Consider the following 16,668-nt stretch of genomic DNA (forward strand, 5'->3'; position numbering starts at 1 on the left):
AGTTCACTCTTCCCATCTCCTGTTTGACCACTTCCAATTTGCCTTGATTCATGGACCTGACATTCCAGGTTCCTATGCAATATTGCTCTTTACAGCATCGGACCTTGCTTCTATCACCAGTCACATCCACAAGTGAGTATTGTTTTTGCTTTGGCTCCATCCCTTCATTCTTTCTGGAGTTATTTCTCCACTGATCTCCAGTAGCATATTGGGCACCTACTGACCTGGGGAGTTCCTCTTTCAGTATCCTATCAGTTTGCCTTTCCATACTGTTCATGGGGTTCTCAAGGCAAGAATACTGAAGTGGTTTGCCATTCCCTTCTCCAGTGGACCACATTCTGTCAGACCTCTCCACCATGACCGACCCATCTTGAGTGGCCCCACAGGGCATGGCTTAGTTTCATTGAGTTAGACAAGGCTATGGTCCTAGTGTGATTAGATTGACTATGGTTTTCTGTGATTATGGTTTCAGTGTGTCTGCCCTCTGATGCCCTCTTGCAACACCTACCATCTTACTTGTGTTCCTCTTATATTGGACGTGGGATATCTCTTCATGGCTGCTCCAGCAAAGCACAGCCGCTGCTCCTTACCTCGGACGAGGGCGTATCTCCTCACCGCCGCCCCTCCTGACCTTGAACGTGGAGTAGCTCCTCTAGGCCCTCCTGTGCCCATGCAGCCACCGCTCCTTGGGTGTGGGGTAGCTCCTCCCAGCCTCCGCCACTGGCCTTGGGTGGGGGATAGCTTCTCCCGGCCACCGCCCCTGACCTCAGATGCGGGGTAGCTCCTCTTGGCCGCTGCCCCTCGGGCATGGGGTCCTCCCAGCTTAGTCTTCAGGATTTTCTATACAGATTCTCATGTCATCTACAAACAGAGGCAGTTTTACTTCTTCTTTCCCAATTTATTTATTTTTCTTGCCTAGTTGCTCCAGATGGGACTTTTAATACTATATTGAACAGAAATTGTGAGGAGGTTACCCTTTTCTTGATCTGATCTTAGGGGAAAAGCTTTTAGATTTGCATCAGTGAGTATGGTGTTGGATGTGTAGCTGTTATCTATGGCCATTTTCATGTCTTGGTTCATTCCTTCTATACTTAATTGGTTGAGATGTAGAATAGTAACAGACTTTCTGCACCTTTTGACATGATGCTATGATTTCTATTCTTTATTCTGTCAGTGCAGTGTATTGCTATCATTGAGATCTGTACATGCATCCCACAGGTGCATCTCACATGATCTCAATGTACATTCTTTGAATGTGCTGTTGAATTTGGTTTGCCAATATTTTTGAGAATATCTACATGTACACTTATTGGGATATTGGTGTGTAACATTTTTTCTTTTCTTGTATTGGCATCATCACCTATTGTGTCAGGGGAAGGTTGGCCTCATGATGATTTTAGCAGAATTCTCTTCTCTTCAATTTTTAGGAAGATTTATCTTTAATTTTTGTTGAGTATAATTCACTAATTCCACTAAACATTTAGTAGAATTAACTAATGAAGCCACCTAGTCCTAGGCTTTCATGTGTATGTGCAAAGGTGGGTGTGGAATATTCATTATGAAATCAATGTCCTTACTAGATTTAAATCTATTCAGATGTTCCATTTCTTCATGATTCCAGTCTTGGTAGATTTTATATTTGTAACACTATATGATTTTCACTAGATTATTAAGTTTGTTGACATTTATTATTCATATTGGACTTGCCTGGTAGTTCAGTTTGTAAAGAATCCACCTGCAATGTGGGAGACTTGGGTTCGATTCCTGGATTGGGAAGATCCCCTGGAGTAGTGCATGGCAATCCATTCCAGTATTCTTATCTGGAGAATACCCATGGACAGAGGAGCCTGATGGGTGGCACCCAATTGCATTTCAAAGACTTGGACATGACTGAGTGACTTAGCACACCACACACATTGTTCGTCTTAGTCTACTATGGTCTATTTTATTTATGCATTATCAATTGTATTGCTTCTTCTTTCATTTCTGATTTTATTTATTTGTATCATCTCTCTTCTTTTATTAGTGAGCCTAGCTGAGAGTTTGTCAATTTTGTTTATTTTATTGAGAAAGAGTGTATTTTCTTTCATTGATTTTACTATTGTTTTTCTAGTCTCTATTTCATTTATTTCTGTTCAGAAAATGAACATGCATGTGTGTTCAGTCATATTTGACTCTATACCACCCAATGGTCTATAGCCTTGCAGTCTCTTTAGTCCATGGAATTTCCAGGCAAGAATAATGGAGTGGATTGCCATGCTGTCCTCCAGGGGATTGCCTGTATATCTTCTATGAATATACACTTGTCCCACTTGTCCAAAGTACAACCCAGAGAAGACCATCTGTACCCATCCTGGACATTTTAAACTGCTTAATGGAGCATTCAGGCACTGGAAATAGGAATCCTTACAACTTCCTCCACCTCGTACATACTTTTTAGTCATGGTCAGTGTATTTTTACAATGGACTGAAGCCTTCCTTTGCAGACAGGTTACTGCCTCTTCTGTGGCTAAAGTGCTTTTGGAAAAGTTTATCCCATCTGGGAAACTCTTCTCAAACTTCATAATGATTGAGGCAGCCGTTTTAGTAGTCAATTACTTTGGCTAGTTTTACAATACTTTCCTGTGTTTACACCTCTCAGTCCTCTTCAGCCGTTTTAGTAGTCAATTACTTTGGCTAGTTTTACAATACTTTCAGGTGTTTACACCTCTCAGTCCTCTGGTTAAGACAAATGCACTAACGACAGATGTTAAGACTCAGTTGGCAAAATTTGTAGAGGCCCTCCAATTACGTTGGTCAAAAGCATCACCATTGGTCCTTCTGAAAGACAGATCCACCCCTTTTGGAACTCACAAACTCTTGCCCTTTGAGGTAGTCACAGGAAAGCCACTTTGCTCCTGCCTCTTTGACCAACAATTGATAAAAAGAGAGGTGCCATGATATTTCAACATATCTTGCAAGCTGGTGATTTCCTCCATTGGAAGAAATACTTCTAGAAGGACTCTCTATGAACTTGACAACATGAACTTTAGATAAAAAAATACCTGAGAGTTCTCCCTCTTACCCCTGCTTTTACTCTAATGTGACTTCAATATGTTTCCAAACTATGCAGTTTCACTCTAACTAAGGTCTTTACTGGCACTGGGGGAGGGGCAGGAAAGCAGTTGAAACTGGAAAATCTGACTCTTGATCAGTGATGTTTTCAGAGAAAGACCTCAATAAAAAGGGAGAAGTGCAAAAATTAATAAAAAGAAACTACCATTGAAATAGTATTGGGAGTCCAGAAGGCAGAGCACTCAGAAATTAAATTAGAGCCCAACAGGAAGAAGAAAGACTTCCTCTTCTAGCCTGGCAAGAACTCTGCAAGGAGAGAAAAGAAAGCCTTCCTCAGTGATCAGTGCAAAGAAATAGAGGAAAACAATAGAATGGGAAAGACTTGAGATCTCTTCAAGAAAATTAGAGATACCAAGGGAACATTTCATGCAAAGATGGGCTGAATAAAGGACAGAAATGGTACGGACCTAACAGAAGCAGAAGATATTAAGAAGAGGTGGCAAGAATACACAAAAGAACTACATAAAAAAGATCTTCACAACCTAGATAATCATGATGATGCGATCACTCACTTAGAGCCAGACATGCTGGAATGCAAAGTCAAGTGGGCCTTAGGAAGCTCACGACGAACAAAGCTAGTGGAGGTGATGGAATTCCAATTGAACTATTTCAAATCCTAAAAGGAGATGCTTTTGAAAGTGCTGCACTCAGTATGCCAGCAACTTTGGAAAACTCAGCAGTGGCCACAGGATTGGAAAAGGTCAGTTTTCATTCCAACCCCAAAGAAAGGCAATGCCAAAGAATGCTCAAACTACCACATAATTGCACTCATCTCACATTACTTCACTAATGTGAATGAAGTAATGCTCAAAATTCTCCAAGGCAGGCTTCAGCAATACATGAACTGTGAACTTCCAGATGTTCAAGCTGGCTTTAGAAAAGGCAGAGGAACCAGAGATCAAGTTGCCAACATCTGCTGGATCATCAAAAAAGCAAGAGAGTTCCAGAAAAAATATCTATTTCTGCTTTATTGACTATACCAAAGCCTTTGACTGTGTGGATCACAATAAACTGTGGAAAATTCTGAAAGAGATGGGAATACCAGACCATCTGACCTGCCTCTTGAGAAACCTGTATGCAGGTCAGGAAGCAACAGTTAGAACTGGACATGGAACAATAGACTGGTTCCAAATAGGAAAAAGAATATGTCAAGGCTTTATATTATCAATGTGCTTACTTAACTTATATGCAGAGTACATCATGAGAATGCTGGGCTGGATGAAGCACAAGCTGTAATCAAGGTTGCCAGAAGAAATATCAATAACCTCCGATATGCAGATGACACTACTCTTATGGCAGAAAGTGAAGAACTAAAGAGCCTCTTGATGAAAGTGAAAGAGCAGAGTGAAAAAGTTGGTTTAAAGCTCAACATTCAGAAAACTAAGATCATGGTTTTTGTTTCCATCACTTTATGGCAAGATGGGGAAACAGTGGAAACAGTGACAGACTTTATTTTGGGGGCCTCCAAAATCACTGCAGATGGTGACTGCAGCCATGAAATTAAAAGATGCTTACTCCTTGGAAGAAAACTTATGACCAACCTAGACAGCATATTAAAAAGCATAAACATTACTTTGTCTAATCAAGGCTATGGTTTTTCCAGTAGTCATGTTTGGATGTGAGAGTTAGACTATAAAGAAAGCTGAGCACCAAATAATTGATGTTCTTGAAGTGTGGTGTTGGAGAAGACTCTTGAGAGTTCCTTGTACTGAAAGGAGATCCAACCAGTCCATCCTAAAGGAAATCAGTCCTGAATATTCATTTGAAGAACTGATGTTGAGGCTGAAACTCCAATACCTTGGCCACCTGATGCAGAGAACTGACTCATCTGAAAAGACCCTGATGCTGGGAAAAATTGAGGTCAGGAAGAGAAAAGGATGACAGAGGATGAGATGGTTGGATGGCATCACTGACTCAATGGACATGAGTTTGGGTAGGCTCCGGAATTTGGCAATGGACAGGGAGGCCTGATTTGCTGTAGTCCATGGGGGTCACAAGGAGTCAGACACGACTGAGTGAGCAAAATGAACTGAACTGAGAGTGTGTCCTTAAAGGGCTATGAATCTCCCCAACCAAGGAGGAATGTGTCCTCTCCACATGTTCACTGAACCAAGCATGACATTGTTCAAGACCCCTCACTAGTACAAGTCTGCCTCTTTTTCACCATGAACCAGCAGGTACTGTGGTGTCATTACAGGAGCCCAGGGTGAAGTGCATTTGCCCTGTACTCCACCTCAATTCCCACCTAGGACCCACTGCCTTGAGACATCACCATCACCATGGTAGTGAAAGGTAGCTGCTGTGAGCCATGTGTTATGCTGGGATTTGTGACCTGTGGAGGAGATGATTTTGATCTGTTGTCAGAATTGAGGCTTGACTAGTTGGAATTTTTGTATAGACTGGTTTTATTAAAGTATAATAGAGATAAGGAAAGGTTCTGACATAGAAATCAGAAGGGGACAGAAGAGTGCCCACTTTCTAGTTTTTAACATTGAATTTTAGGTCTGTTAGTGAGCTGCTAATCAGATAGGAGAAACACCTCAAGGCTGAGGGAGTTTCACCAGGCCCCTCTCCCACAATATACATTTTTGAGATAGGATGGTGCAAGATGTTTAATCTCCTGGCCATAAAACAATTGACGTGAATACCAGGTTGTTGAGCCATTATCAGCCCAAGGTTTGAGAAAAGGAAAAAGAAAAAAAGAAAGAAAAAAAAAAGGTTAGTCTTGGAAAGAACAGGTTTTGTCAACAGAGAAGAGGGGGAAAAAGTCTGCCACTTGCAATTTACTTTCTCCTGCTGCTTGGAGTCCTCAGACCTTCCTATCTGTTACCCTCTCATTCCACTGCCCCTTTTCTTTTAGGAGAATTATGTTGCCTCAGGAAATGGGTGGCATTCTCATTCCATAAGTGCTTCCGAGCTGATAAGGGGCATAATCCCTAAATTGGTGAGGGAACATATTCTTCTAACCTTCAGGTTGAGGGTCTCTCATCCAGAGGCCCCAAGTAGCGGTTGGAGGAAGCTGTGGTGCTGGTTGGAGTTTGGACAACCATTTGTAGCTTAAAAGGTTTCATGTGGCTACAAACAAATCTAGCTACACAGTTACAGATACAGGGAGTAAACAGCAAAAACAACAATCAGAATTATTACAATAAGATAATTTTCCACCGAGGGGAACTAGTTAGCATCTCCTAAAGTGAAGTGACTGAGGCTTTAGGAGTATCCATAGCCTGAATTATCATGTTCATGTGTTTAGTAAAATGTGTAACATTAATGCTCATATCTAGTATATATGTACACACTTTAGTATGAATAATGACACAAGTTCCACCTTGTTTGGCTGTTACAATGTCTAAGGCCAGTCTGTTTGTAACACACCTTTCTAATTTGTATTTGCTCAGCATTAAGGGCTGAAATGGGCTTCGCTGGTGGCTCAGAGGTTAAAGCGTCTGCCTGCAATGCGGGAGACCTGGATTCGATCCCTGGGTCAGGAAGATCCCCTGGAGAAGGAAATGGCAACCCACTCCAGTATTCTTGCCTGGAAAATCCCATGGATAGAGGAGCCTCCTGGGCTACAGTCCACGGGGTTGCAAAGAGTCGGACACAACTGAGCAAGTGACTTAACTTAACTTAAGGGCTGAAATACCTTTTTGAGAATCTTGTAAGGCTTGTTGAGTAGTTAGTCAGGACATCAACTTGTAGCATAACATCTGTATTTCCGAGAGAGGGGATGAACGTTGCAGCCAAATAATCATACCAGTGAAATGCAGGCCTTATCCAAAGAGTTCAAAGGTGTGGCAAATTAGCAGGCTTCTTTGGAATCTCTGAAAATATGAAGCCATGAATAAAAGCTGGACCCAGGGTACAACTCCCTATCCAGCCAGGGGAAGCCACACCTATAGGTAACAGCCACATATACAGTAGGTCTTGTTTGGAGCAAGCAAGCATGACTGAGGGATGCAGTCCTAATCAGTGCCTTGCCAAGCAAAAGGAGGACCTGAACTGGGGTTACAAAACACAGGACTGATTAAATTTCATATTTCTTGAGGCAAAACCCCTAATTTGTTCTAGTCATTATAATTAAGTTGTCAGCTAACTTCTGGGGATGGCTCTATTTGTTCCCAGCATAGCACTAGACATTAGGTGTCCATTTTCAGGAGTTAGCCATATGACCTCACCCCATATTTGATAAACATCAGGTGAAAAATCACCAGATCTAGACCCATTTGTCTTTGTATGTGAAACAAAATAGTCATTAAACAAAGTATAATCAAAGTTAAAAGTCACATTATGTCCATAGTTAGGGTACAAAGTGTTACACCTGTCTATTTTAGGATTGTTATATGTCATCAGATTAAGAAGAAGCATCACATATGATTGTTGTGAAAGGTAGTCGCAGACTTGGAGAAAGTCCTTTCCCTTAAGTGGAGATGCCCACTACCGGAAGCCTTCAACTAATTAGGAGGGGAGGGCACCATACAACCAGCAATTAGACCAATTGTGGAATGTGGCTTAGGAATGAGCCCAGGATGGGAAGGCGTTGGCTTGACAGTCAAATGGCAGACTCAGAATTTCTGGAATGAGCAGAAGCAGGCCCATATAGATTATCAGTCCCATCTGAAAAGTGAAGAGTAAAAGCATAGAGAATAAAGACATAAAAATGACATGGCTTAGTCTGAGGTGTCAGGATGCCACTTTTTAACTCGAGTTTTGGTACACCCACTAATTAATTCCTGGTACCTTGAAAGCTATGGGGGAAGAAAATAACCTGGTAAGGGCCTTCCCAGAGGGGCTTGAGAGATTGCTCCCCAGGTCCCAATGTCTTTATCAGGACCTCTCTTCCTGACTCAAACAGTGGCTTATTTGACTCAGAGGCTGGAACAAGAATCAATTCCTAGAGTTTCCATAATGTATGTTGAAAAGCTGAAATTTGAGTTATATAACAATGACTGATATTTAAGAAGCTGACTGTCATCTAAATGTTAACTTTAAGATTCCACTTATATCATGAGAAGTCAGTACAGTAAGATTTTGCCCATTAGTAAACTTAAGGGCTTTAGGCACTAGTAAAGCAATAACAGAAATTCAGTTCCATTCAGTCACTCAGTCGTGTCTGACTCTTTGAGACCCCATGGACTGCAGCACACCAGGCTTCCCTGTCCATCACCAACTCCTAAAGTTTGCTCAAACTCATGTCCATCGAGTCAGTGATTATTTTTAGACAATGTGGCCACCCATGTGCCACTACATCTAATTCTCTACTCAGGTACCCTATAGGCTGCTGGTGAGGTCTTCGGGGTTGTGTCATAACTCTCAAGGTCATATCTCTTTGTTCAATGACAAACAGATTAAACTCTGACACTGTGGGAAAGCTCAAAACAGGGGCTTGCAAGAAAGCAGTTTGAAGAGCCTTAAAAGCCTTTTGAGTATCTTGACACTAAACCAGTTTGTCATTTTGAGCTTATTGAGTTTCATTTATAACTTTACATTAAGAATGGGCAAGTTCCCCATCACCCAGAAACCAAGTGCAGCAGTAGGCTGTGATGCCTCAAAATCTTCTCAATTGTCTTAAAATCATATGTAGGGGGTGATTTAGTATAGGCTTATTTCTCTCGGGGCCTATGGCCCTCATCTCTTTGGATATGGTTAGGACTAAAATCAATGACTGAAAAATATTTGGCTTGTTCAGAAATTTCAGAAAATAGAGTATAAGCATTAGGCACCACGGGGTGTAAAGGAAGCACAGCCTCATTTATTTTTCATAAATCTTGAACTAGTCTCCACTTATCATTTGACTTTCTAAAATCCAAAATAGGAGTGTTGCATGGACTATTAAAAGGAATTGAGAGGGTAAAAGGAAAGAAGGCCAGAGGTTTTCAGGTGGCAGGAGGAAATAAACTGCAAATGGCAGACGTTTTTCTTTTTCCTTTTCTAAACAAAATTAAAAGAGGCTTCTTTTAATTCTGTCTTGAGGACACCTGGTTCTGACTTCAGATAACCAATGTGTTTTTCTTATGAAAATGCTCTTCTTAAACTATGTTAATGAAACTGCTTATCTGCTTTGGAATCTGCCTTTCTTTAAAATGGTCTAGCCTAAGATTAACTTTTTTCTTTTCTCAAACCTTGGGCTGATAATGGCTCAACAAACCCATATTCCTGTCAATTGTTTTATGGCTGGGGTATAAGACACCTCGTGCAATCGTATCTCAAAAGTGCATATTGTGGGAGAGGGGACTGCTGAAACTCCCTTAGCCTTGAGTGTCTCTCTTATTTCATTAATAGCTTCTAAGAGACATAAAATACCTTGCTAAAAACTAGCAAGGAGGCACTCTTTCTGTCCCCTTCTTAGGTCTATGTCAGAAATTTCCCCTATCTCTATTATACTTTAATAAAACTTTGCTGCAGAGAAAGCTCTAAGTAGTCAAAGCTCGTCTCTGACCCCAGATTGAAATCCTCTCCTCTGGAGATCACAAATCCTGGCATAACACATGGCTCACAGCATCAACCTTTCATCTTTATGGATTGTCCATGATCTTCAAGACAAGGTAAGTATGCTTAGAGATCTAGCTCTTTGCTCTCCTGGTAAACACGTTTTCTTCTGTACTTTACTAACTCTCCAGTGTACTTGTGTGTGTGAAAACAGCATGAAAGAGAAGTGCCCTGGCAAAGCGAGGGATGAGCCCTACACTGTGGTTTCATGGAGACTCATAGTGACTGAAGGCAGGCCCAAGGAGAGCCTTGTTGGGGGTTTGTACTGACCTGCCAATGCCAAGAGGCACCCAACATCCCTGCAAGGAGAGTGGCCAGAAATGGGCAAAGCGTGTGGACCAACCATGCCTTTCTTGGTTGGCTTTTCCTGGTCTCTTTAACCATTTTGTAATTGCCTGAGGAATTAGAATAACTAACCAAACATATTGGATCAAAGACTTTCAAGAAACTTGTGATCCACAATGTTGATCATTTTATCACACACTGCAGACAAGAGCATATTCAGTAGCTAGGTGGAGCCACAGCTCCCAGAAGATCTCTCAGGCTAGAAGGCCCTCTCTTAGCTGCCTGATTCAGAGGCTAGTGACCTGAAAGTGAGTCTTTATTACGGCTGTGCCTCCAAACTATGTGGATAGGAGCACTGCTGTTAAGCATGAGGTTTTTGAGGACACAGATAGGGAATCCCAGGATCTGGTCAGATTGGAAGTGCAATGGGCCTCTTCCTTTGGTAATACTAGCTCTTGGTGGACCAGAGGAGGCTCTCTGGTGGCTTTGGAAGGATTGACACTAACAGCTCAAAGACAACAATCACTTTTTTGTAGCTGGCTAGCCCTTCATCACCTCTTTTGCTATCACATATACTGGTTTGGTTACACTCATAAGGGATATGTTGGGCTTTATGTTCATGGTTTTATGATTTACTGGTTCTACAGTGGTCAGAAATATCCTCAGGCCTGTGCACAGGCATGCAAGAGATGGATGTTTATCCTGGGGTCTTAGCTTGGGAGACATTCTGGAAGGCTATGCTGTTGCACCCTGGGTGGCATCAGAGGAGGAGCAAAAATAAGGCAAAGGGTTATTGATGAGGAACTGGGCATAATTCTGGGATGCCACCAGGTCTACCCCTGGTGCATCTCCACCATGCCTTGATGGTAGAATGGGGAGGGATGGTAGTGGGACACCTGTGTTAGTAAGAGACAGGTTACCTACAAGTAGGGAAGGAAGCTTATGTGGAAGACCTGTCTCCACCCTCATCTAGAGCAGGGAGGGATGCCTCCTGTAGAAAAAAAGACACTGTTCACTGTTTTTTTCTCTCTTACAGATGGTAGCTAACAACTCCAGCCTCACTCTTTTGAGCTGCATCCTGGGAACCTCAGATAGATTTGATCCCCAGAGTTTAAAGAACACATGCCTGATCTTTCTATTGATACTGCATAGCCACAGTATCCATTGGAGGACGATGAACAATGGCTGGTTGGAGGGTCTCTTAATTATAATACTGTCTTTCAATTAGACCAGTCCTGTAGAAAACAAGGTAAATAGGTAGAAGTAGCATATATGTTGCCTTTTTACCCTCTGTGAGACATGCCAGACTTATGTCCTAAGGGTATAGATTTGGGTGTGAAACCTTCAGATCCCTCCTGTTCTACTTTGCTCCCATATCAGGGGCTTCCAACTGAGCAAACTGAAAGTCATGGAACCCCTCATGGGAGGATTGCCTCAGTCTTGGTAGAAACTCAAATTCAAACTGCCTCAGTCTCAGTAGAGATGCAAATTCCTGTGTCAATACAACTTAAGACTATGCTGGTTTCAATAAAAAATCAGATAATTGAAGTAAGGGATGCACAGACAGCTAAAACTAAGGGTGAAAACAGGATGGAATGGGGACAGGAGACAAAGAGATAAGGAAAAAAAGGTTCCTCCAATCTATCCCTGGGATAATATGCTAATGGCAGACAGAGATGCTGAAGAACAGCCAATTGAGCTGTTGCCTCTCGATGAAGTATCCATCAGGAAAAATAATCAGTTTATGAGAGTTAATAAGTCCTTTTCTTACCAAGAAATACAAGAATCAAGGAAGATCTGGGAGACTATTGGAGGATTCAGAAAAACATATTAGAGCCTCTAAGGGTGTTACTCTGCTTTATGATCTTACTTGGAAGTACATGATGTATATCCTGAGGCAGATGCTAACTCCTGACTCAAAGACTCAAGTTTTGGAGAAAGCTATTGCCTATGGAGATGAATAGCTTGGTAATGAATTAGCAGGGAAGAGTGATGATGAGATAGACGCCTTACATGTAGGCATCACTGAATGGTCAATACCAAAATCAAATTGATTACATCCTTTGTAGCTGAAGATGGAGTAGATGTATATAGTGAGAAAAAAACAATACGTGGAGCTGAATGTGGCTAAGATCATCAGCTTCTCATAGGGAAATTCAGGCTTGAACTATAGAAAGTGGGGAGAACCACTAGGCCCACCAGGTACCACTGAAATCAAATCCCCCATGAATATGCAGTGGAGGTAACAAATGGATTTCAGTAATTATATCTAGTTAACAATGCTCCTTCAGAATTATTGACAGAGGCCCATAATATTGAACTGGAGGCAGTGAACAAAGCAATCCCAAAGAAAAAGTAAAGCAAGAAGCAAAGTGGTTATCTCAGGATGCTTTACAAATAGCTGAAGAAAGAAGAGAAGAGAAAAGCAAGGGAGAAAGGGAAAGGTGTCAACTAAACACAGAGTTCAAAAGAACAGCATGGAAAGATAAGAAGGCCTTCTTCAATGAACAGTGTATAAAACTAGAAGAAAACATCAGGAAGGGAAACACTACAGATGTCTTCAGGAAAATTAGAAATATCATGGGAACATTTCGTCCAAAGATTGGCACAATAAAGGAGAGTAAACATAGAGACCTAGTAGACACTTAAGAGATCAAGAAGTCATGGAAGAATTGTATGAAAAGATCCTAATGAACCAGATTATTATCACGGTGAGGTCAGTCACCCAGAGCAAGACATTCTGGAGTGTGAAGTCAAGAGGGCCTTAGGAAGCACTGCTGTTAATAAATCTAGGGGTTGTGATACAACACTGGTAGAACTATTCAAAACCCTAGAGGATGATGCCATTATGCTGTTGCATTCAATATGTCAGTAAATCTGGAAGACCCAGCAGTGGCCATAGGACTGGAAAAGGTCAATCCTCAGCCCAGTTCCCAAGAAAGGTAGTACTAAAATATCGGCTAACCATCAGACAATTTCACTCATCTCACATGCTAGTAAGGTCATGCTTAAACACTTACATGCTGCTGCTGCAGCTAAGTCGCTTCAGTCATGTCCAACTTAGTGTGACCCCATAGACGGCAGCCCACCAGGCTTCCCTGTCCCTGGGGTTCTCCAGGCAAGAACTTACATGCCAGACTTCACCATTATGTGAATGAAGAACTTCCAGTTGTGCAAGCTGGGTTTAGAAAAGGAAGAGGCACCAGAGATTAAATTGACAACTTTTGTTGGATCATAGATAAAGCAAGGGCATTACAAAAAAGCATCTACTTCTGTTTCATTGACTATGCTAAAGACTTCAACTGTGTGGATCGTAACAAACTGTGGAAAGCTCTTAAAGAGATGGGGATACCAGACTATTTTACATACCCTCTGAGAAACCTGTTTGTGGGTTGAGAAGCAACAGATAGAACCCTTTATGGAACAAAAGATCAGTTTAAGGTTGAGAAAGGTGTACAACTACTGTCTGCAGTCACCCTGTTTGATTAACCTGTATGCTGAACACGTCATGAGAAATGTCGAGCTGGATGATTTACAAGCTGGAATCAATATAGACAGGAGAAACATCAACCATGACAGATATGCAGATGGCACCATTCTAATGGCAGAAGCAAAGAGGAATTAAAGATCCTCTTAATGAGGTTGAAGGAGGAGAATGAAAGAACTGGCTTAAAACAATACAATATTGTAAAGTTTAAAAATAAAATAAAATTAAAAACAAACAAACAAAAAAAAAACAAATAAAAAAAAAAAAAGATATGGCCTCTGGCCCCATTGCTTCATAGCAAATAGAGTGGGAAAACATGGCATTAGAGACATATTTCCTTTTCTTGGGCTCTAGGATCACTGCAGATATTGATGGCACCCATGAAATCACAAGATAACTACCTTTTGGTAGGAAAGTTATGACAAACCTAGACAGTGTGTTGAAAATCAAAGATATTACTCTGCTGATAAAGGTCCATATAGTCAAGGCTATGGACATCCAGGTGGTCATGTAAGATTGTGAGAGGTGGACCTTAAAGTGACAAAGCACCATAGAATTGACACCTTGAACTGTGGTGCTGGACAAGACTTGAAATTCCCTTGGACTGCAAGGAGATCAAATCAGTTCATCTTAATGGAGATGGACTTTATATACTTGTTGGAAGAACTGAAGCTGAAGCGCCAGTATTTTGGTCATTTGATGCAAACCACTGACTCATTGGAAAAAGTACATTCTGCTGGGAAAGACTGAGGGCAAAAAGAGACAAGGGCATCAGAGGATGAGATGGGTGCATGGCATCACTGATGCAATGGACATGAACTTGGAAAAACTCCAGGAGATGGTGAGGGACAGGGAAGCCTGGCGTGCTGCAGTCTATGGGGTCACAAAGAATCAGACATGACTGGGTTACTGGACAGCAGCAGTGACAATGACATATATAAATGTTATTCCTATACATCTCTAGCTCCTCTTCTGCTTTTTTGTGCTACCTTTGTTCACAAGCAAAACCTGTACTTTTTTACAGAACCCTTAATCTTGAACTTCCACAGGCTCTATTCCAAATAAAGTTAGTTTATTTTAGGAGAGCCACACAGCTCTGTTCTTAGGACCTGTCTCTCAACTTCTGCAGAATCTCTGTGCTACTGCTCCAGAGATATGACAGGAAATTTTTTTCTTGCAGTGCCATTCCCATACAAGCAAGATTCTAGGCTAGTAGGCAGGAGGGGATGGGACATTGCTGGTCTTCTTGGTTTGTCTCTTCCAGTAAGGATCTCTGCCCTACAGGGAACCTGGCAAAAAAGATTATTGAAGCCTAGTATTCTCGGCTTACCATGCCTGGTATAGACTTTCTGTACTATGGATGTGAGCTGGTAGAGGAAGCGAGTCTTCGATCTCTCTTGCCTAGAAGAGCTTCTGCAATAGAACTGGAAAGGATAAAGTGTGTTGGAGTTAACCTCTTCTGGAAATGAATCATTGTCTTGAATAATGAATCAATATCTTGAAACCTGAGGGGAAAAGGCAAGTCCTGTGTAATTAGCTATATCCAGGGAATAAAGTTTCTGTTGCACTGAGCTGGGAAAGGTGAGAGGTGGGGAATAAGGCATGGTTCAAATGCCATAGACTCTAGCTTATCTTACCAAGATTTACTAGATTTTCTTGAATAAATGTTTCCCTAGGGCATTCTCTGGTGGTGCCGTGAATAGGAAACCACCTACAAATGCAGGAGACACAGGTGTGATTCCTGGTCCTAGTTTAAGAAGATCCCATATGCTGGGGAGCAACCAACACTGTTCACCACAACTACTAAGCCTCTGCTCTAGAGCCTGCATAATGCAGCTACTGAAGTCTGCAGGTCTAGAGCCAGTGCTCTGCAACAAAAGAAGCCACAGCAATGAGAAGAATGAGCACCTCACCAAAGAGTAACCTTGGTCATTGCAAGTACAGAAAGCCCCAGCATAACAACAAACAAACAGCATTAATCAAACTAAAAAATTAAATTAAAATAAAAACATTTTTTCATGTGCTGTAGACTTTAGAGCAATTTCTATGTATAGTAAATATTATTTTTCTTTTCTTTTTTTAAACTTACTAGTTACTGATGTTTTGCTGATAAAGGGGAACCATGGAGCTTCTCATGATGCCACAATTCTAGAGGTGCTCTTTCAAACAACTTGTTTTTAGAGTGAATAAACCCAGGACTGTTCTGAGCATGAAAATAATGAATTCCCATTCTAGTTTTAACACTTCAAATGTATTATTTAACCTAAAATTTTCCTCATTTATAAGATGGACAATTTGTGCACATCTCTCTCAGAATGTAGAGAAGATAGAAAGGCTATTAAAATAGTGTTATATAAAGCACCTAGCATAGAAGTTAATCATAGTAGACACTCAATAAATATCACTTCTCTCCACTTCAAGGAATTGACCATCTCAGGCTGGATAGCTATTTCCATAACTATCACAGTGTCTGGAGTATGGGTTATGTGCACAATAAATGTTGAACTGGGCTGAAGGAAGCGTAGATAACTGGATTCATGGGTGGGTGGTGAGTGATTTCTAAGATTCTAATTATTGATTTACCAATATTAAAAACAAGGGGTGATGTTCAAAAGATTTTAATGGTACATCCTGAGCAGAATAATTAGAAATGATGTGGGATCACAGGAATGGCTACATAATAAACAGAATACAGTAAGAATAGAATATAGGGCTGCTGCTTTAAAAATGATTCAAAATTTCATGATGCTGACAGCAGATCATTAAATCATGGTTGAGGCCCTTCCAAGCATCCAAGAGCAAGGACCTGTGTCACTGAGTTGATCATATAACCATGAAGCTCATTCTCACTCACATTTGTCTAACAGTAAGATCCTAGGGAACTCCTCCTGCTATCCCTTAGTTGCTCTGAGAGCCTAAGGGAGGGAGTTCAAAGTAAGGAGCTAGGGCAGCCCTAGATGGCAGAAGACAGATGGCCAAGAGAGGGACCATGGCTGAAGGCACTGTGTATATACCAAGTATTTGGGAACTATTGAATGCCTTAAAGATCTATCACAATGCAAAACAAATTTTTAAAAAGTGATTAAAAATTCAATTTCAGAAAATTTAGGGTCACATTACTTAAAGGTTAATAAACCTATACAGCTAGTGGGTCAGGAGTTCCAGGGCTAATTTGCAAGTTCCAACTCTGTAGATTTGGTGCCACGTGGTCGGCAGAGGCCGTTTTGGGGGCAATTCTGGTAGGGTCTTCTAAGTTTATGGCAGGGAGTCCTTAAATTTTTTATGAGAACCGCTTG

Source organism: Bos taurus, chromosome X, assembly GCF_002263795.3.
Source record: "Bos taurus isolate L1 Dominette 01449 registration number 42190680 breed Hereford chromosome X, ARS-UCD2.0, whole genome shotgun sequence".
NCBI classification, from domain to species: domain Eukaryota; kingdom Metazoa; phylum Chordata; class Mammalia; order Artiodactyla; family Bovidae; genus Bos; species Bos taurus.